Raw genomic sequence first — 21347 nt, 5'->3', positions numbered from 1 at the left:
ATCCGTTACTCAAATATTTACTCGATTGGTTGTATTAAAGCAAATATTGGCTCGATTCAAACTTTCGAGGTACTCTTTTTATCTTTTTGTAAAAATTCACTTCGCAGATGCGCGTTTATTTGAAAATCGGACTTGTGTGATTCTCGGGGATTGTTGATTTATCAATCGAATTATTTCGTAGCCAGCTGCCTTGTTTGTAGTAAAATCTAACGATAAGATGACGTTGACTTTGACGGGGAAAATAATTGTAGCCATTAATTGACGCGATCTATTTTTTCTGCCAAATTAATTCAGCATTGTATGCTGTTAAATTTTTTTGCAATCGGAATCGATGCCGATTCAAGCTGCGAATATTGTTACAATCGTTATCGTTATTCATGTCGTTGTTTATGTTATTATTATCGATAAAAATAATCGAACGAATCCGAACTTTCATTTGAAACGAAGCTGAGCCCATTAATATCGAAGAATATGAATAGCTCGGGTTGGAAACTTGAATTTTACATACTTTACGGTACAATAAAACTGACAATAAATTGATTCTCGGAAAAAATTCAACATGTATACAATTATACCAAAGTTGGCAGGTTTTTTAATGTCAGATATAAAGATCTGGTAAAACGTTTCTTCTGCAGTCGCAACAAATTAATGAATCAGTCATTTGGAAAATTTTGTCACGTCGTTTTCAATTTTCGTTTAAATAATCAAGATTGACTTTTTTTTACTCTGAATTGACAGTGAAACAGCGTTTCCAAAACCAATTTTTTTCCTCGGTTTGTCGTTTTTGAGTTATTTAATTTACGAAACTATTCATTGTACCACGTTTTAAAAACTCTAAATTCCATTTTCCTTTCCAGTCGTTTTAACATCTTTGCCATGACGGATGATTGTTCCTTACATTTCAAATTTTGCAACCTCTCGAAATTTTTGTATCATAAAAAACTACGTTCGAATGTTTCAAAAATCTTCAAACCAAGGGTCAAATATTTTTTACACTGTAGCAAGAATATTCAGAACAAATCGAAAGTGAAATTATGTAAAATAAAAGTAAATATTGAATAAAAATTTTCTCATAATCATGATAAGGCGTAGAAAACAAATTAATTTCACATTCCATATAGTTTTATCATGTTTTTTTTTTTTTTTTTTTTTTCTTATATAGAGTAAAAAAGATTTGGTAATTTCGAAAATTTTACAAAACGTTTAAATACAATCATTTCTGTGAATGCAAATTTTTTAATGTACCAAGAGAGATGGAACATATGTTACGATTGTGGAAATGCTTTTAAAATTATTTGAACGAATATTACAATTCTTAAAAATTTTGCCATGGTATGTAAAAAAAAAAAAAAAAAATAAATGAAATAAAATCCAACCATGACAATGCACGCAAAATTTTAATCAGCTTAAAAGTTACACGAAAATTTGAACTTTCAAAACGTGTTTGTATCACCTGGAAAAATTTCGAAAAAAATCAAAACACCGAGTTAAAAATCTAGCCTAATCAATACCTACGAAAAGGAGTATTATTTATTCACCAAACGTAATTCCATCGTTTTTGAATCGTGTCAAGGGCAGTACTCGTGAAAAAAAAATTATAAAAAGACAGTTTAAACTCTTACTTAAGCTCGCGAAAAGCGAAAGTCCCGCCCTCGCGGCTGGGTGAGAATTTAACGATGCATTATTGAAAGCGTCGAGCGTATTGAGCTTGCAAGCAAGGGGTCTAGAGATGCATTTTAATCAGATAAGAACGACTCCCCTTTGAGGCATTCTAACGGCTAAACTTTCACATCGCTTCGGTGTAAATTGGGTAGGTTCGTGAAACGTGTAAGAAGGGAGTTTTCACTCCTTGTATACTTAAGCGCTCGCCTTGGCTACACTTGCGGGAAATGAGGCGATCCCTACGTGCCTCATTCCAGTAAACTATATACTCCTTGAAACGTATCGTACAATTGAAAAGTTTGTTCTCTTGCTATATTTATATCGTACAAAAACGAGCGGGGTTTGCGATTTTTTCTCCTCTTCTTCAACTCCGAATAACTTGATCATTTGAGTCACACGTTATTGTGCCGATTTCAACTTTTCCAACAAGACGGTGTTCTGTGAATTTAATTAATTCACGGTCGCCGATCACGAATCTGAAATCAGATTTCAAAAATTCGAGATGGCGGACGAAAATTTCGAACTTGATCGAAAATGGTCAAAAAATTCTATGCTGTGGTTTTCGGGGTCGCTGATTGGATTTCCGATATATGAATTTTCGATATCTGATTTCAGATCGGTAATCACGGACCATTGGACAGTTTTTTCTGGCCATTTTTTATAGTCTTAAATTACATTCGCTTTTACCGTAACTGAAAAATATAGTTCTCGGTAAAAAATAAAAATTAATTTTGTCAAGCTACGAATAAAGATAATCTAACATGCATCTACTGATAATATTTTTCATTATGTTCACAGGTGATACATTTTCTTATAATTTACCCCAAAATTTGATCTCGGTAAATTATCTTAATGAAAATGATTATTTTCACGACACCCGTTTTACCGGAATTTTTTAACAACTGTAACAAATGAAACTCTTTTCTCGAAGCAAAAATATGGGGAATATCATTGGAAATGGAAAATGGAAATAGCAAAATATGTTTGTCGAAAAAAAAAAAAAAGATTACATCCGTCTGTAATGTTTTGAAATTGGGTAGTTAGATTAATCGATCAATCGCGTAAATTCCAATTTATGGTTTTTTCGATCGATCGAGTAACGAGTATAATTTTGAATGGGTCTTTTGTATCGATCAGTTTTTCGATTAATTCTCCTTCTACAGGACAATCGACTTGTTACTCAAGTGTCTTGAACAAAGACTAAAAAAAAAAATTTACACAAACGTTGCAAAGTACTGAAAAATCAAAAAATTATTTATTAAACAAAACTTGAAATGAAACTGAGTTTAAAGCCACTGACCGCTTCGCACTTTAAGAATCTGCAACACTCCGCTAAAATAACAATTGCTCTTACCTAATTTGCTAGCAATGAAACATCCCTCTCGCATTTAATGCGATTTCTCGTCAATTGTCGCGTGAAAATAATACGACTACTGTAGGAAAGCAATATTCGACTAAACCGATTTTCAACCAAAATGATACCGAACGATTTCAGCTGGAAGGCTTAATAATCCTGCCGGTCGTTTTATTTTTATAGAGCCCAAAATTCTTTCTCCCCTCGACGAGGGTTAGGAAATTACGAAGGTTCTCAAATTAAGCTCAAGAACGACCGTACTTGTGTGTACTTTACGTGCCTCTGCACGTGGACCTAATTACTGCTCTTTTTATTTCGTTTAACAGATAACAACTGGCCACCCTTTCCGGATAGGTAATCGCCGCGTCTGTTTCTCTGAAGTATTTTCGAACAACCCAAACGGCGTTCCGTCCTGCAATCCAAGATTTCCCTGGTGAAAATAATTTTCACGCCAAACTAGAATAAAGTATATTTCTCTGAATTTTTTAGGAAATTTTATTTGAAAATCGTAGGGAAAGGAATGTAGAAATTTTACAATTTCCTGCAAAAGATAATTACATTTTCTGACACGGACAAAACAGATTTTTTTTTTTGTTGAAACCCGTGGAATTTCGTAAAAAAAACTACCAGTTTCTACAAAACATTATAAAAAGTCGCAATTTTCTATAAAAGATAATTACAACATCAGTTTTTTGTAATTGAGGGTCCAATATTTCACTTGAAAGACAAAACACAGTAAACTATAAATTTGTACGACATATTCCAACAGCTTATATTAATACCTAATCTCAAGAGGCGCGGATTTTAATTGCATCCTCATTTTATACTTTGCGTTCATCGTGTTTTCATAAAAACTGGAAGAAAATCCTTTCACCGGTAAATCCCCGATCAGAGACGGCTCGGAATTTCAGACCTTCGGAAGAGGCTTAAAAATTGAAATCATCCTGTTACCACTGAAAATTTTAAAGGGTCCAAAATATAAACAGTCATAAAGTAGCAACACCGCTTATACAACACGTCGTGGCTTATGACCCTGTAAAGTAACTTTATGAATTAGTAATAAATAGGTATTGTTGGCTTTAAAATTCGAAAAAAAAAAAAAAAAAAACTTGTATTCGTCTAAAAACCTTATCGCTATTTCGACTTTGAAATTTTTTGAGAAATGTTTACTACAAAAGGTTTACTTTTTTTCGTCGAGAAAACAAATCGGCTTAAATTCACTTTTCTGTACGTTATATTGTTTTTTTCATTTAGAATCGAATTTGAACCGAATATAGAATTAATAATATGAACGATTTAAGTTTCAGTAACTTACTAGAACTGAGAAAATCTCAGGGAAAACTAGGTTTTAGGTCTTCGTAAACCTGCAAAAGTTGTGGTATTTTTTTCCCAAAAATTTATGGTCAGTTGTTGACAATATTTTTCCAGCAGATCCGAATTGGTAAATTTTCTTAACTTCTTAGCAAGATCCGACGATACGAAATCCGACTGGCCGTAAAAAAAAAAACCATAACACCGTAACCTCCACTCTTCCGCTGATTCGAACGGTGTGCAGAGGGTTCAGCGCCATCTGGATCACCTGACTCAAATGGCGAACCCCCTCAATCTTTATACCGCCATTACAACAGGGTCGAACCGAACGCGGGACGCGCGGCAACCCCAAGTTTTCACCCTCGAACGAGCCACCTTGCATTTTCAGCAACCATGACGCGGCGCGTCCTCTTTTCGAATTCAAGGCTGGCGAGTAACTATAGCCTGTAATGGTTGGTGGATGGTTTCGCTATTCACTAACTTCGGCAAGTTTGTTGATCCGGATTAAAGTTCCACCGATGGTTTAAGTATGGTCAGCATTGGTGGAACGATATTTCAAGCGATATCTCAAAGTTCCACGTTGTCTATGTGTTTGATTTCGACTACTAGAAAATAAGCAAGTAGCAACTCCGCGAGGAATGAATCCAAGCGAATGAATCAGAGAGGATCGTCACGAAGTCTTTTGATCGAGCTTATTTACAGAGTTTCAAGCTATCCAAGTTTCCTCAATTGTTCAAACATTCTTCGTGGAATCTTCGTATTAACACCGAATTGAGCTTTCGATTCGAATTCGTCGATCGGAACCCAAGATGAATCTCGTGTCTGAATCAGGCTCGACGAAATGAAAAATTTTGATAATAAACGTCACGTGGCACAAGACTTGATTGTAGAAGGTTTCACGGTGTAAAAAGTAAAGACGTAATCTTCCATCCTGGGAAATTTTACAACCGGTATATTTCGGCTCTCCTTGCATCGATCGTATTGATTTAGGGCTTGAATGAAAGCTCGAAAATAAAGCTAGTGAGTCGGCTCACTCGCGTTTATTTATTTTGTTTTTTTAATGAACCTCGCGCGGTTGGCGACCGTCGATCTCGACGCACGTTACGAAGAGAGACATGAATTTATGTTGCGATATTAATAAATAGTATATGTGAGGCAGTTCTAGTGAAAATTTGTTCAAGCCTTGGTTACTTTACATATTGCCTGCTATTATTATGTTGTTCTGTACTGAAAATAAGGTAATATTAATAATTCATTTCGCGATTCACTGGTTCGGCTGCATTTCAATATTCCTTTGGTATCTTTCTGCCTTTGATAAATGTAACCGTTCAAACAAATTCGTATTGAAAATAACGTTCGCTATACAGATGAATGATATAATAAATTTCTGACAAATTTTACACACATGTTAAACAACAAAATGCTTCAATTGTTTCAAACGATTTTTCTCTTTCAAATCAGATTTTGGCGATCGAACGGTTATCGCAAGGAGAAAAAATAATTATATCAAAAAGTTTGATTCAATACAAATTCTACGTCGTTGTTGTCACGATTATCTAATTCCGACGTATCGTTAAATTTTGGCTGCTGAGAATTCCCGGACGGAAGCCAAGAAAATTATTATAAAATTAGAAAAAGCACTTTCTCATAGTACAAGAAAATATAAACTCTTTTAGAACGGTTGTCTGTACCAGTGGAAATGCATTTAAAAAATTCATAAAAAAAAGTTTCACTCATTCGGTTTATTTTTAAGGGATGGATTTTGTCAACACTTTCAATACTGTCTGAAAAAAAAGTTTCGACGACTGTTCCTTCATTCAAATATATTTTCTAGTCGAAAAAGTACAATTAAAATAGTCGAAAAAAGATGCGTCCAATTTTCCTTTTCATTTCTAATTTCAAAGGTTATTTAAAATTAATTTTTGTATCGAAAAAATGTATGAATCTAGAAATGTCTCAAATATCGTGGAAATTTTACATGATTTATAGGATTCGCAGCATCGGGGACTATTGAAAGTGTAAGTTTTATGTTTTTAGCAAGTTTTTGTTTATTGAATTGAAAGTTTTTATCAATAGATTGATGTATACAAATTGTACTCGTCACCACCGCCATCTTGAATACAAATCGCATTCATCATTGCCGCTACCTTGAATACAAAACGCATTCATCATCTCCACCATCTTGAATACAAAACGCATTCATCATCTCCACCATTTTGAATACAAATCGTATTCGTCATTGCCGCCGTCTTGAATACAAATCGCATTCATCATTACCGCCATCTTGAAAACAAATCGCATTCCTCATTGCCGCCATCTTGATTAAAAAATCCATTCGTCATTGTCGTCATCTTGAATACAAAACGCATTCGTCATCTCCACCATCCTGAATACAAATCGCATTCATCATCTCCACCATTTTGAATACAAAACGTATTCGTCATTGCCGCCATCTTGAATAACAAATCCATTTGTCATTGCCGCCATCTTGAATACAAAACGCATTCATCATTACCGCCATCCTTAATACAAATCGCATTCGTTACTGCCGCCATCTTGAATACAAAACGCATTTGTCATTACCGCCATTTTGAATACAAAACGCATTCATCATCTCCACCATTTTGAATACAAATCGTATTCGTCGTTGCCGCCATCTTGAATAACAAATCCATTTGTCATTGCCGCCATCTTGAATACAAAACGCATTTGCCATTACCGCCATCTTGAATACAAAACGCATTCATCATCTCCACCATTTTGAATACAAAACGTATTCGTCATTGCCGCCATCTTGAATAACAAATCCATTTGTCATTGCCGCCATCTTGAACGCAAAACGCATTTGCTATTACCGCCATCTTGAATACAAAACGCATTCATCATCTCCACCATTTTGAATACAAAACGTATTCGTCATTGCCGCCATCTTGAATAACAAATCCATTTGTCATTGCCGCCATCTTGAATACAAAACGCATTTGCCATTACCGCCATCTTGAACACAAAACGCTTTCATCATCTCCACCATTTTGAATACAAAACGTATTCATCATCTCCACCATTTTAAATACAAATCGTATTCGTCATTGCCGCCATCTTGAATAACAAATCCATTTGTCATTGCCGCCATCTTGAACGCAAAACGCATTTGCTATTACCGCCATCTTGAATACAAAACGCATTCATCATCTCCACCATTTTGAATACAAAACGTATTCGTCATTGCCGCCATCTTGAATAACAAATCCATTTGTCATTGCCGCCATCTTGAATACAAAACGCATTTGCCATTACCGCCATCTTGAACACAAAACGCTTTCATCATCTCCACCATTTTGAATACAAAACGTATTCATCATCTCCACCATTTTAAATACAAATCGTATTCGTCATTGCCGCCATCTTGAATACAAAACGCATTCGTCATCTACACCATCCTGAATACAAATCGCATTCGTCATCTCCGCCATATTGAATACGAATCGTACGCGTCATTTTCGCCATCTTGCGCCCAATAATTGTGAGCATTTAGTTTATAAAACCTTCTCTCAAATTGTTTAAATCCTCAATTGTTTTACTGGAATTCACTCGGATTTAATTCCATCACACAGCATGGATGTTATCTACCTTTCTTTACAACGAAGATGCACATGATCTTAATCGTGGATGATGATAATAATAATACCGCTAACAATAAACCCCCATCGTGCTCGAAGCTCGAGGTACAACCGGAGCACAAAGGCAGTGACGCGGACGTTTTGTACACGAGAGAGAGACACACGTGCCGAAGTTATTTCTGCCTGAAACGACGGTTTACGCCCCGTAATCCCCGGGCCGGGCCTTCGCGCTTTTTGTCGTCCACCTTTTATCAACCCGCATTTAGCGGTCGTGTTGGTCGCTCTGACGTTGTCGCTACTGTGCTTATGGGCGTGTTCACCCGGTGAACCTGCAGGTATAATTTACTCAGGCTGCTGGTTATTTTTTGGTAATTTTCAGAAGGACCATCTGATAACGGGCTTATCTTCTATGGATACGGAGGGCCTTCCTTTCGGGTCTACGTAGAACGAGGAGAACCAGAGCCGAGGACTGCAGGGTTCGGTACGTATTATATCTACACTAGGATGGTCCTTAATACGGTTGTTTTTGAATTTTTGTGCTCCCAGGGGCTTGAACGATTTCAAATTGATAAAAAAAATTCCCATGAAAATTCGACCTTTCCATATCAACTCTAAGGTAATCCGTTTTCTGATCGAAGTATCTTACGGAAACAATATGGGAAAAACTATTTTTCTCAGTGTATATTTTGTCGTAAGAGCGATATAATGTTTCAAAAAATCTGTATTACTGCGTTACTGCTGTTGTCTGACAAAAAAAAAAAAAAATACACATCATCGTACGAGGCAATCTTGACGAATGGCACACTCTCAAAATCCGACTTTTTTTATTAAGAGGAAGTGCAATTCATCTAGATTGTCTTGTGCGATCATGTGTATTGTTTTTTAAAATAGTAGTACCAATGCCCACTAAAACTTCGCGGATACAGATTTTTTTCAACATTATTACTCTTACAATAAAATGAATATAGATTGCGAGAAAAAAAAAGTTTTTCGCATATTATTTCCATAAGTTACTTCGATCACAAAGCGGACTACCTTTTAGAGTTGATGTAGAGAGCTCGAATTTTCAGGGAAATTTTTTGTTTTTTTATTTTTATCAATTTGAAAGCGCTTAAGCCCCTGGGAGCACAAAAAATCAAAAACAACCCTATTAAGGTTCACTCTAATCTAAACACATGTTCGTCATTGCGAAAGGAAAGAGCGGAAAGCTCTTATTATTAAACTGAAACAGTATTTTCTTCACCACATCCAAAATTTTTCCATCTACGAGGATAAACTTTACATAGGAAGCAGTTGCAGCTTTCGAACGATAATTATGAGAGGAAAGTTGTATTCGGTTTTTCTTTCCTCATTCGAGTATCCGTTTTAACTGGATTTATTATTTCTTAGAATAAGGCTTAGACCGTTTCAAAGTTCACGTTTTGCTAAATTATTACTTCAGCAAACTGTATTTCTGGTACGACCATTTTAAAAGATGAATCTACGGAACTTTTTATTCCTCATTTGCAGATTACCTTGAGGCAGACTTAATTTATTTTAATTTAACTGATGCAAAGTTATAACAATAAAAAATGTTGCCTCTAGACAGTTAAATGAGAAAGTAACAAGTCATATTCAAAAATATTGCAATCAGCTTTAAAAACTCAGCGATCATTTCACATTTAGTTCAAGGAGGATAAATACTCTATTATATATATATATATATATAAGAATAGTCTATTACGAATCCGTTTGGACTAAAAAAAATAAGATCCTCGATGTTAATTTATTTCAGGCATATAACTTATGACACAGAGTTTTACCACTTCAGTTGTATAAACAAACGAATTTTCTAAAATACAGTTTTCTGATCTTTGTTTCTTACTTATTTTGCAACATTGATCAAAGAGAGTCTTTTTTTCAATAACCTCGAAATTTTCGACTTTGATTCTGGTAATTTTTTACCATAGATTACTCCAGTAAATGCATTCAACTATTAAATCTGAAGATTCCCCATTATTTGGTATAGAAAAGAATACTTTTCCGCACTACTACACCAGGTTTAAAACCTATTCTAATTCAAACGAACCATAACTTCATAGTTCTTTAACTTAGGAAACATTTTCGTCGGATTTGTTTCAAAGCCAGCTATGATGTGATCTTAAAAATCTGAAAGTTTTCAAACAATCCATCTAACGTGATCTCGACCTCGCCTTGTTAGAATTATTAAGAAGGTTGTTGTTCCTTTCAAAACCCAAAAAGTTATGTCTGAAACATATTTCTATGAGACCTATTTTTCCCAAGATACTTGGCATTCCATTTGAAACAGGACATTCCGTATGAAGGAAATTTTCAGGACCGCTGCTTTTCGTCAGCCCCAACCTCTTTTTTTTTTCGTGGAACGAATTCATGCGAAACTGACCCGCACCTTTTTCCTTGATGCTTGAGGCCATTCCTTGCTATCTTACAAATTGGAGCATCAATTTGACCTTTAGAATTGTCCTGACAAGGTTTCATTCCACCTCACGTTGTAGATTGCAGTGTCCTCCAATGTCGGCGATATTACCCGATTTTGAGAAAGCAAACATTCGTTGCTACAACACAGTTCTGCTCTTAGCCCATTTGCGGTAACTTTTATCCTGATGGAGCCAATAATTTTTACCTTGGGTCATATTGGATCGAACTGACAAGCTGAGGTCGCACAATCGACCGATTTCAACGAAACTTTTTCCACACGTATCTTATAGTATGATATGAAGAGACCTCGTCATTTATTGGTGTGAAAAAACCTACCGAAAATTTGTACAGTCTGCTGAGTTCAATTTTTGAATTCCTTTGGGTGAACGTGAAGCAATTAAATATTGGAATAGTTCAATCGTTTCACCCTAACTTAGGATATTCTTAGTGCAAACTTCTCATAGAGACAACATACCAACAAGCTTTTCAAGCAACGCCTACTTCCGGTTACGGAACGGCGAACGTTGAAATTTTTTATAAAATTCCTACATCTTCTATGCTCTTCGAGATAATTCGTCGTACTTTAGCGCACAACTTTATGCTATTGGAATTTAGATTTGCAGGAATGTTCCCGTTATTTCGATTACATGGATCAGTGAAGAAGTTTTTTATCAGAAGGATTCCAGACGGTTTCGCTGAACTGATTTTACTCAAAATTGGAATGGTAACTCGCACAAAACAGCGAAGCTTTTCGGCCAAACCGCTTCTTCAAGTGACTGTAACGATGAGTGTACAATAACAATTTCAACTCGTTTATACCGTAATGAATTATTCCAAACCTTCCAAACATTCCAAACATGCATTCCGCATTCTTCTTTGTTATTGTGGGTATATTTGTCATTCCAAATTAAGCTTACGACAACGCTATTCTATCACCTAAATCAACAACTCAGTACCTACAAAGTGTTACTTTCAATTCTGCATGGACGTTTGTCTTGAAAATAAATAAATATTCCCAATCCCAGCAAGAGTCTGAAATCCTATATATTATTTCGTATCTCGTTTCTCACATAAAGTAGGGAGGATTTTTATTCCAATTCAATCAGTTTCGATGAAATAAAGGATCAGGCTCCGATCGACACTGCGGAGGTAATCTGATTTTGCTAACTGGATACGTGAGAAGCGCTGATCATGGAAACCTGCTGCTGTTGCTAGGCGCGTGAAATCTTTATCACGGTTGATACGCAGCGAGAGTTGGAATTTTCTGGATTTCAAGTTGAAAGTAATACGGAGCGACTGTTATGTGGGTCACTCGTAATGAGCGGAATTCTGATTGTTTCGAACTCGGTTGGTAGGTAGGCGTATCACATAAACCCGCGAACGAGTTTTCTAGTGCGCATAATTTTGCACGGCAAGAATCGGAATTCCGAAACTGCGGCAACTTCATTTTTTTAAAGAAGATGGTTCTCCTCTTCTCGCTTGGCTTTTAAACAGGTTGATCAACGAAAAATTGACAATGTTTACGAATTTTATCACAAGACGGTTGTATATTGAATATTCAGCAAATATAATTGTATTCGTAAGCTACGAAGAACTTTTGAAAAATATGAAACCGGCATATACCGGAATAATAAACAAAAGCTTGGATGTCGATGGTTGATTTCGAATCGCTTTAAAGTAGTTGAAATTCGTGTAATGTAGTTCGATGTCACTTTACGATGGCTCGTTTCATTCAGGAGACCACTGTCTACAAAGTCACTGCAGCACATTTCTTTTTTCTACTTGTCAATTCCATACATGGCCGTTTTTTAATCATAATCAATGTCGGTGCAGTGTTGTGAAAGCAAATGTTCAACGATATTAACATGATTAAAAGGAATGTGTAAGTAAATTTCTTAGAAACAGTCTTTCGAATAAAATAAGGCACTAAAGAGTAATCTCTAAGATTTTCAAAAATCTTCGAAAAAACCATTGATATCCAAATCCTTAATTATAATTCCAGTATTTTCTAGCAGTGTTTTTTCAAAGCGATCTTCGTAGGTCAGGAACACAAAAATCTCATTTACAGCAATGTACGACTGTCTTATAATAGAATAATTAGACAGTATCGATTTTTTCCAACCAACCAACCTTTTGAAGTAAGCTCTGAAGTAACTGCTACTGATTCTTGAAAAAGCGTAAATAACCAACGATCATGCGGCTGGGGGGTAGTCATTTTATCATCATTTAAAGCTTTGGAATTTGAAAAATTGTCCACAATTACTCAACTTTGTGATTAGTTCACCCGAAACGTTTTTAAACATTTTTTACACCGTAACTTTGGAATCTTCAGTCGGATTTTTATAAAATTTCATAAACATTTTTTACAAATACTTCGTTTGCTCTTGAACTAACACAATTCACGGCTGAACTAAGATTCGTAACCATGCCCCGGTATTATCCAACTGATTAATATATCAAGTTTCTCACTGTTTCAGGAATGAAAAAATCGCCTTCCATGACAAGGCGTTCATGCCTTTCACCTTGTTACACGTATACAACAATTTTCCCAAAACTTTGGCGATAGATATTGAGTGATAATATTCGCTTCTGCAAACTTCTCCGACGAAATATAATCTCGTAATTTACAGAAGGTTCAATGCTCAATTGTAAAGGATTATTAATTATCCCTAAAGTTTTCAAAACTCTATGATTAATCGCGTTCGGTTGAATTAATGCTTCGTCCTTGGCCGCAGGTAGACGTTTCAGTCAAAGTTACAAATGCAGTGAGTTTTTGTAACACCTTATCTTGCTTGAAGTTGAAAGGTAAATTAAACTCGGCCCCCAATATTTCAATCATCATTATGTATATATTTTGTTCGACCGAAACCGATAACCACAGAATTTTCATTCAATTTTCAAACATTGCGTTCTTAGTTCGAAAACTTCCTCGTATAACGATCGTTTGTTTGTTAATAAGCTGAAAAAGTATGCCAGGTATCCAGTCTGCGGTCTGTGAGAACCATTATTTCTTGTCCAAGTAGTATCGTCAATAAAATAAAGATATTCAACGGCTTTACTGCGATGAACATGAAGTTGAACCATCTGATAGAAGTTTCAATCTCTGGCGAAGAATATTGTTCAGATTTCAAAATGTACAAACAATTTTCGTCAAATATATCATATGAGTCTAGGGGTTAAAGTAGAACGAGCTTGAAATGTTTTTAACGTTTATATAACAGTCGTGGATTTTCAAGAAAAATTATCACCCACTTCGCAACCTTATTATAATGTATGAAATTCGTTGAAGCGTGATGAAGAAAACCATACCGATACATTGGAAATGGAACTCTAACCGTCACAGTAATTCTCAAGTTGTGAAATAATGATTTTTATCCATTGGATATTGTTAAGTCGAAGTTACTAACTTCAACCCTGTAATACAGTCTGGATATAATACCTACACTATCAGGTTTTAATGTATTCTGTTTTAAGATTATAAATAATGCAACAGCCCCGCGTATATATGCTACTGTGAACAAGAGTATATCCGACTATATTAGATCATAGTACAACCTGGCATCGTCTAATATATATGCATGTAAGCTTACGGTATGCCCCACGTGAATATAAATGGGCGATGATGTAGTTTGCGGACAACAGAAATATCGATCATCTCCCTGCGAGATGAGGATTAGGGATTTTTCAGATGTATAGACTCGATCGATATGACTCAGTCGATAAGAGTCATGACAACTCAATTGATAACAGTCATGACGACTCGGTCGATAACAGTCATGACGACTCGGTCGATAACGGTCATGACGACTCGATCGATAACGGTCATGACGACTCTTTCGGTAAATAATTCCGATTGGCTGGTCAGACGAAGCATAAACAGTTACGGAAAGTGGGCGAAAATAATGTACAATCGAAAATGATTTGGTAGCATACTCTGTCCTGCTAACCAAGGACTTGAAAATGTGTGTTCCGCTTGTTCAGTGAGTTAATGTCTCGTAAAATATAAATCCCGCGGGTCAAGGAGCGCGAAAAAACGATTTTAAAGCCTGCCACCCATGTATCAGGGGAATAAATTTGACGTAATATTAAAAATAAGAGCCAAGTATACCGCCTATTACGGTGAATTTATTGAGTCAGTTTTTGAGAAAGCTTGCAATAATTATTTTTTATTCAATTTTGTCTGTTTTTGATATTTAAAAACATCCTCTCACAAGTATAATGAGCTTTCGGTTCGGGTATTCTGTGAAAAAAAAATTATTCGAGGACGTAGAACAAAATTCTTGGGACATCATTCATTATTCGAGATAAAAAATGCAGACGAAGTAGGAGGACGGTATAAAGTGGGTAACCAATTGGAGTTGCGGTACACTTCAGAGATTCTTGATATCTGTGAAAAAAAGGATTCAACGGGCCTGATAAAATGTATTCAAACACACTGACATCAGACCTGAAGCCGATACGTACCGGAGTACCGAAGTAGCATCAGAATTCTTCCAACGTTGGAAAAGTTGGACTGCAATTTCCGGTGGCGAGTAGAAATTATCATCTTGGGTAACGTTTGCGGAGTTGGCAACAAGGATAGAAGTAAAACGGTGGCAAAGAGAAGTGTTTCTTTTTTTTTTTTTAATACTCTTTCGTTTCTCCTCCTTTCCTGGAATATTCATATTCAAAGTTACCCAGTTGGGTAGGAGAAATTTCATAACTTTCATTTCAAGAAGACCCCCGTTTACCGCAAAGAAACTGGCCAAAGTTTGCTTCGTTTACGAAGACCGAAAGTGTGCCTCTGTTGGGTAGGAAAGGTACGACGAAAGGCGCGAGGCGACACCCTTCAAAGTTTCAACTCTTTGAGTCCAATCTATACGGTATTAAATCCACGTTGCATTTCTCTTTACAATTGCCCATCGTAAAGCGGCGCTAATTAAACCTGGGCCGAATGATTAATGCGTTAAACTTTTGTCTCTATGATTTTCGCGGTACGTTCTTTTCTCCTTTGTATTATAAAAGTGTGTGCATCTATGGGCAAAATTTTTAATTACTTCGATAAAAATCACATATCGCGAAATATGAATTTTTATTGAGAAGAAAACACGATACAAATTTCATTTGTAATTTGTAATTGATGGTACGTAGTGTACAAATTACAATTATATTTTTTATTGCGAGAAAAATTAATTAACAACTGGGCACAGCGGTATGCTGGCAGTGGCGCGAAACTAAATGAAAACTTCTATTTTTATTTTGTTATCGAGCCGATGCAAAATACAAATTACATTTGTAATAATACAACTCTGGACATACGACTAACAATAAGTATATACAGTACTATATATTTATATTGTATATGTAAACGAAAATGGATTTGTATTCTATTTTGACGCAACAGCAACATACATATGTAATCTGTAGTTTATTACCCCTTGATTACAAAATACAAATAAAATTTACATTTCATTTCACCATTATTAATAAATACAAATGTAATATGTGATTTATCTCGTCCGTATCACAAATTACAAATTTAATTGTATTTCATTAAACTCTCGTTTCAAATGTAATTTACATTTCATTCCGGCATTGTTAAAAAATACGAACAAAATTTGTGGCTTATCTCGCCCTAACCGAGAAATAGAAATGTAATTTGTATTCCATTACACTCTCATTACAAAATGCAAATGTAATTCGTCAATTACTTCGCCCCAATTACAATCGAAATTCAATTTGTAATTCGTTTTCCCTAACAACATATTTAGCGGTGTAGGATGAATTACGTATTGTAATTAGGCGATGTCCAATACCGATTCCGGGCTTGAATACCTGTTACCAATGAATTACGCAGCCGACGTAAGCTTTGCTCGTATCATTTTGCATCCGGAGTTTGCATCGTGCTTTTACCCCGATTGTATACGGGCACATATCCGTTGCGGCAGGCATACTTATCCGGATAAAAGCGAACTCTGTTAAATTGTATTCGTTTTGAAATTGGCCTCCGCCATCTTAACTTCTACAGGAACTTTCAGTCCGTATACCCTTCGTTGCTCCCTGGGGGGTCGACTTTGTTATACTATTATTGTGCAGAATCGTGGCGCGAGTTGGTTTGCTTTTGTCCGCAGTCTATATTTGCGCCTCTGTGTATATGTACGTGGATACACTTTTGCGTGCTTACATATGCGAAGGTACTCCGCGCATACATTTCCACGTGAAGATAACGCGCCGCTTGCATTATATAAACTCACAATCAAAGCGCGGCAGAATCGCAAGTCCTCTGATAGCGAAATTACCCCCCAGATTAATTACGTTGTATCAAGCTCTGTAACCGGGCTACGAATACTTGCAATAACTTTAGCCGTGTTCGCGCAAGCAGCCCGTGACAGCAAATCTGTCGTGGCGAAATAGTCGCGAGTAATCAGTGCGGTGATTACTTGCACGGCTTAGGCGAAGAGTTTCGACGATAAATTAACACCATCGGATGTGTCGATAATTGACTGCAGAGTTTTGGTTTTGAGGAGCTTTAGAACGAATTCACAAATTTTGATTCCAATCAACAAATTTCACAACATTTTTTGTTTTAACACTTTGAAAATTTTACATGTTTTTTTTTTTTTTTTTTTATTTACGCGCTAACTTTGCGCCACATTTTGCAGCGTGGATTTTCTCTGAAAAATTTCGTGGAATGTCTATTACTTTCAAAGATGCGGCGAGTTGGAAATAAACTTAACGTGAACGCTTTTTAACGGGGAAAGAAATACGAGACACATTTACCATGATGAGTTTCCGTGATTAGGTGAAACGCGATGAAATTCCCTAGCGTAAAGTCGTCGTAACCAGACTCACCCGTTAGTCGGCTCGCAGGTAATCAACTTACGGTCCTTAATATCAATTCTTCGAGGAAAACAAGTCGAGGCGCGCATTTTCTGCGATAAACATTATTTAGCATAAAGCTCCTCTATATTTGCACTGCAGCTTATGGAGCTGCACGTTTACCGGAGTCTCTGTCGGTACTCACAATCAGTAAAATTGAACGATACAAATATGAGGAAAAGCGAGAATGCAATCTCGTGCGATGCGCGATGCCGCGCATTACGTGGTGCAGTATACCTGAACAAAAATGACTGTGAGCTTTCGTGTGGGATTTTTGATTTAAAAAAATCGGTAAATATGATAATCTTACATAACCGACTGACTGAGAAATATTTATGAGGATGGTTTTTCGTGTTACCACATTTTGCACGTTTTTAAACTTTGTGAAAAATGTCCTTTAAACAGCGTATATTGTTAAGAAAATAAACGCGGATTTAATCGTACCGATTTTTTTTTTTTCAACACGCAAAATACGATACGTAGATTTTTTTCCGTGGATTTAAGGGATCATCTTAGTGCAACGGGTCGAAAAATAGCTGATTTTAGCGATATGATTTTTTGATGGTTAAAATGTGCTAATCAGTCTGATTCTTTTTATGTCAAATCAAAACATTCGTGAAGAACAGAAAATAAGTTTCCAAACGGTATCTTTTATTTTTATTTTTTTTACGTTTTTTTCAACGGTTTATAACGTATAGGTAAAAATGTTTTTCGTTAAAAAAATATGAAGTTTACAAAAAAAAAAGCTTCCATCGCAAGATAAAGAATGGAATTTTCATATAAATTGTCTACTTACGATCGATTGGCGATGCCAGTTTCATACAATTTTCCGTCTATGCTATCGGATGTTGCAAAAAAATATAAAAAATTTGCCAATGCCAATTTTTATTTTTTTTTTCAATTTTACACCCACACGATCCCTCAAGTATTTTTATACGCTTAGTACGATGCATAATATTGTTTTGAAATCGGGGGTAACGTGTCGATAAAAAAAAAAAATATGGAAAACTACATGAAAGGGAATTTGAACATTCAAGATCTGACATTTCGATACCTAAATAGAGTGAATTCAGCTGGTATAGCTTCTCCGATTACGCAAGTTGAAGTTTGAAATTTTTGCACAGAACTGCAGTGTTGCTTGAATTTTAAATGGAAACTTGGCACGAATTAAGTCCTAATGGATGATCTCTCATTCCTCCCCTTCCCTCATTCTCCGTCTCGCCTCTCACTTCTACTTTATTTTCACCGCTCCACCAGTTGCTACGGCCTAAGAACAAGAAAGTTTTTTGTTTTAAGCTTATCGAGGCTTTCAGCCAATGCCCGAAGAGAGAAACGGCCGTGCCGGAGTGAGGAGGACGGTTTTCCCACCATGAAGCTCGACCTACGTATAGGAATTACTCACAGCTCCAAGCTCTCCATGTCTGAACTTGGAATTCCAAACTCTCCAGCTGCTTTTTCTCTCTGCAATTCTTTCCTCTTTCTCTCTTTTTGATTTATTTTACCCCCGCCTACCCCCCTTCCTCCTCGTCACCTTCTCTCTCGTCCTCTCTCTCGATTTCTCTCTGCTTTTCTCCGCTCGCTCAATTTGCCTCAAGCTTTTCCACACCTCGGTAGCTCGTTATACCCGTGAAAAAGGCTCGCCAATCTTTCCAATCTTTCGTTTCAGCGATACGACTTACGTATAGATTTTACAACGCGTTCCGAAAAAGTTCCTCCACCACTTTTTCACCCCCACGGCGGTTTTCTTCCCCTCTAACTCAACCGATACGCACCTTTTGCAAGTTACACTTTTCTTTGAGCAGCCACGTCTTTGTACCGAACGAGACGCCATTTATACCGTATCGAAATTTCGGGTCCTTGCCAAAATCAAACTGATATCAGATTCAACTTCAAATTTGAATACTATATTCTCGGATAGTCAATTGCCTTTGTCGCAATCCCATTTTTTTTTTCCAGCCAATCAAACAAAAAACGTCGTAGATTTTTGACAAGTAACCGAATTTTAATTTCAAACGTTCGCCATTTGGTAAACAAAAAAAAAAACATCGACTTGTGGCAGAGAGGATGAACTATCTAGGAATAGTGTCTTCAAATTTCAAGTGAATCGGTTTAGCAGTTTTTGATATATCGTGGGCACCGCAAAACATGTCACTGAGCAAATCGGTTTACATTGTTGTCAGTAACGACGCGTCCCATTAATTGGTTACAATGAAAACAATTCTTGACTGAAACCTTACGTACCTACATGATTTTGGTGAGAACCAACACCAATTGAATTGAATAATTGGTTACGGAGGCATAAGTTTTCGAAATCTAACCTAACCTAACCAACTTCCCCAACCAACTAGTCATATATATATATATATACCCCTTAAAGACTCCTAACCCATACCAAGTACAAACCCGAAGGTGATCGTTGTGGTCTAGAAATTGAATAGGGAATTTCGTCGCGACGAGAATTATCACAGGATTACGTTAGTCATACCGTAAGCCGCGAGTTTGCAGCCGAGTACCTGGATTATGCAATAATCCTCAAAGCAAACGTGGATCATCCATACATTATACAACGCGATGTAAGCGTGCAAGAAGAACTGAACCCTTACCGGGACCTGAGGGTCTCGCTACTCTTTCATCCTAATCCTTCTTCCGTTTCGCGCGCGGCAACGTCTCAAGAAATTCAGTGACAAAAGGCTGTAATATTTCACTGTCTTGTTACCATATCATGAGAGTATTAATATGTGTTATATATGACGTGCTACACTTGGCCGCGACACGTGCGGATCACAACCTAGTAACATATTTGTTACTATCTGTTCAATCTCGTGAGAGGCATTACGAAGGTTGCTGCATTAATCCCGTAGTCTCTTTTTCTGGAATTAACAATTGGTCAGCGTCCAGATACGAGCTAATTTCAGTGTTGGGCACTGTGCAATTACAATTACGAAGTGCATGGTTGCATTTTTATTACAAATTTCATATGCAATTTGCCAAATGAAATACAAGGAATCATTGGAAAACATCTGACTACCGGTTACATTTGATTTTTGTTTAAAAAAAAAGAGAAGTGGAATTATGTAATTAATTGAAAAAGACAACTGGAATTGAGTTTTTATTTCAGTTTAATTACAATTCTTGGAAGTAATTGATAGTTTTATTCAATTGTAATTAATATCCCAATTCATTCGAGTCAATTACAATCTTTTAATGTCATCAATATCTGCATAAAATAAAAAAAATTCTTTGATGCGGGTATCTGTGACAGAGATATATGGTTGTGTACGAACGTATCTGTATATTACTTATGTACCAAGTATGTATATACTGCATATTTATATACAAATGCAACTTGTATTCTATTATAATTACAATTACACAAATTCGATTTGTAGTTAGTAATTTTTATTCCATTTTCATGTTAATTGCAAATTCTACCTATAACTTGTAATCTGTTGTTATCTCAATTGTATTTGATATTTCTAATGCGTATTCGATTGTCACCTCAATCACAAATTGTATTTGTAATCTGTTATATCGCAATCTCAATTACAAACGGTAGTTGTAATTTATAATTGACAACTGATTGCAATTTCGCTGGTCACTGGTTTACGCGAAGATTATATACAAATGCAGTTTTTATCCTATTATCATAGCAATTACAAATTGGATTTGTAGTTTGCAATTTGTATTTTATTTTAATCTCATTTGCCAATTGTACTCGTAACCCGTAATCTGTTGTCATCTCAATTGTACTTGATATTTCTAATGTGTATTCGATTGTCACCTCAATCACAAATTGTATTTGTAATTTCTAATCTCAATTACAAACCGTATTTGTAATTTGTAATTGGTCACCGATTACAATTTCACCGGTCACTGGTCAATGTAAAGATTATACAAAAATGCAATTTGTATCCCATCATCATCGCGGTTACAAATGGGATTTGTAGTTTGTAATTATTATGCTATTTCAATCTCAATTGCGAATCGTACTTGTAACGTGTACTTTGTTATCATCTCAATTGTACTTGATATTTCTAATGTGTATTCGATTGTCACCTCAATCACAAATTGTATTTGTAATTTCTAATCTCAATTACAAACCGTAT

General features: G+C 36.0%; 1 protein-coding gene across 10 annotated transcripts in view; it reads left to right on the top strand.

Moving 5' to 3' along the window:
- The window catches only part of LOC107224281, a 305837-nt gene that overhangs the window by 161564 nt on the left and 122926 nt on the right, over positions 1-21347 (top strand). For 8 of the 10 annotated variants that reach the window (XM_046745083.1, XM_046745077.1, XM_046745079.1 and 5 more), the window contains one exon: positions 8327-8428. The exons of the other annotated variants lie outside the window; for them this stretch is intronic. The gene's annotated coding sequence lies outside the window, so the exon portion shown is untranslated. The remainder of the gene's footprint in view (positions 1-8326; positions 8429-21347) is intronic. 10 annotated transcript variants of the gene reach the window in all.

This window comes from Neodiprion lecontei, chromosome 7 (assembly GCF_021901455.1).
Source record: "Neodiprion lecontei isolate iyNeoLeco1 chromosome 7, iyNeoLeco1.1, whole genome shotgun sequence".
In the NCBI taxonomy this organism is placed as follows: Eukaryota; Metazoa; Arthropoda; class Insecta; order Hymenoptera; family Diprionidae; genus Neodiprion; species Neodiprion lecontei.
Note: the sequence above shows the minus strand (reverse complement) of the source record. Positions and strands in the feature narration are given on the sequence as shown.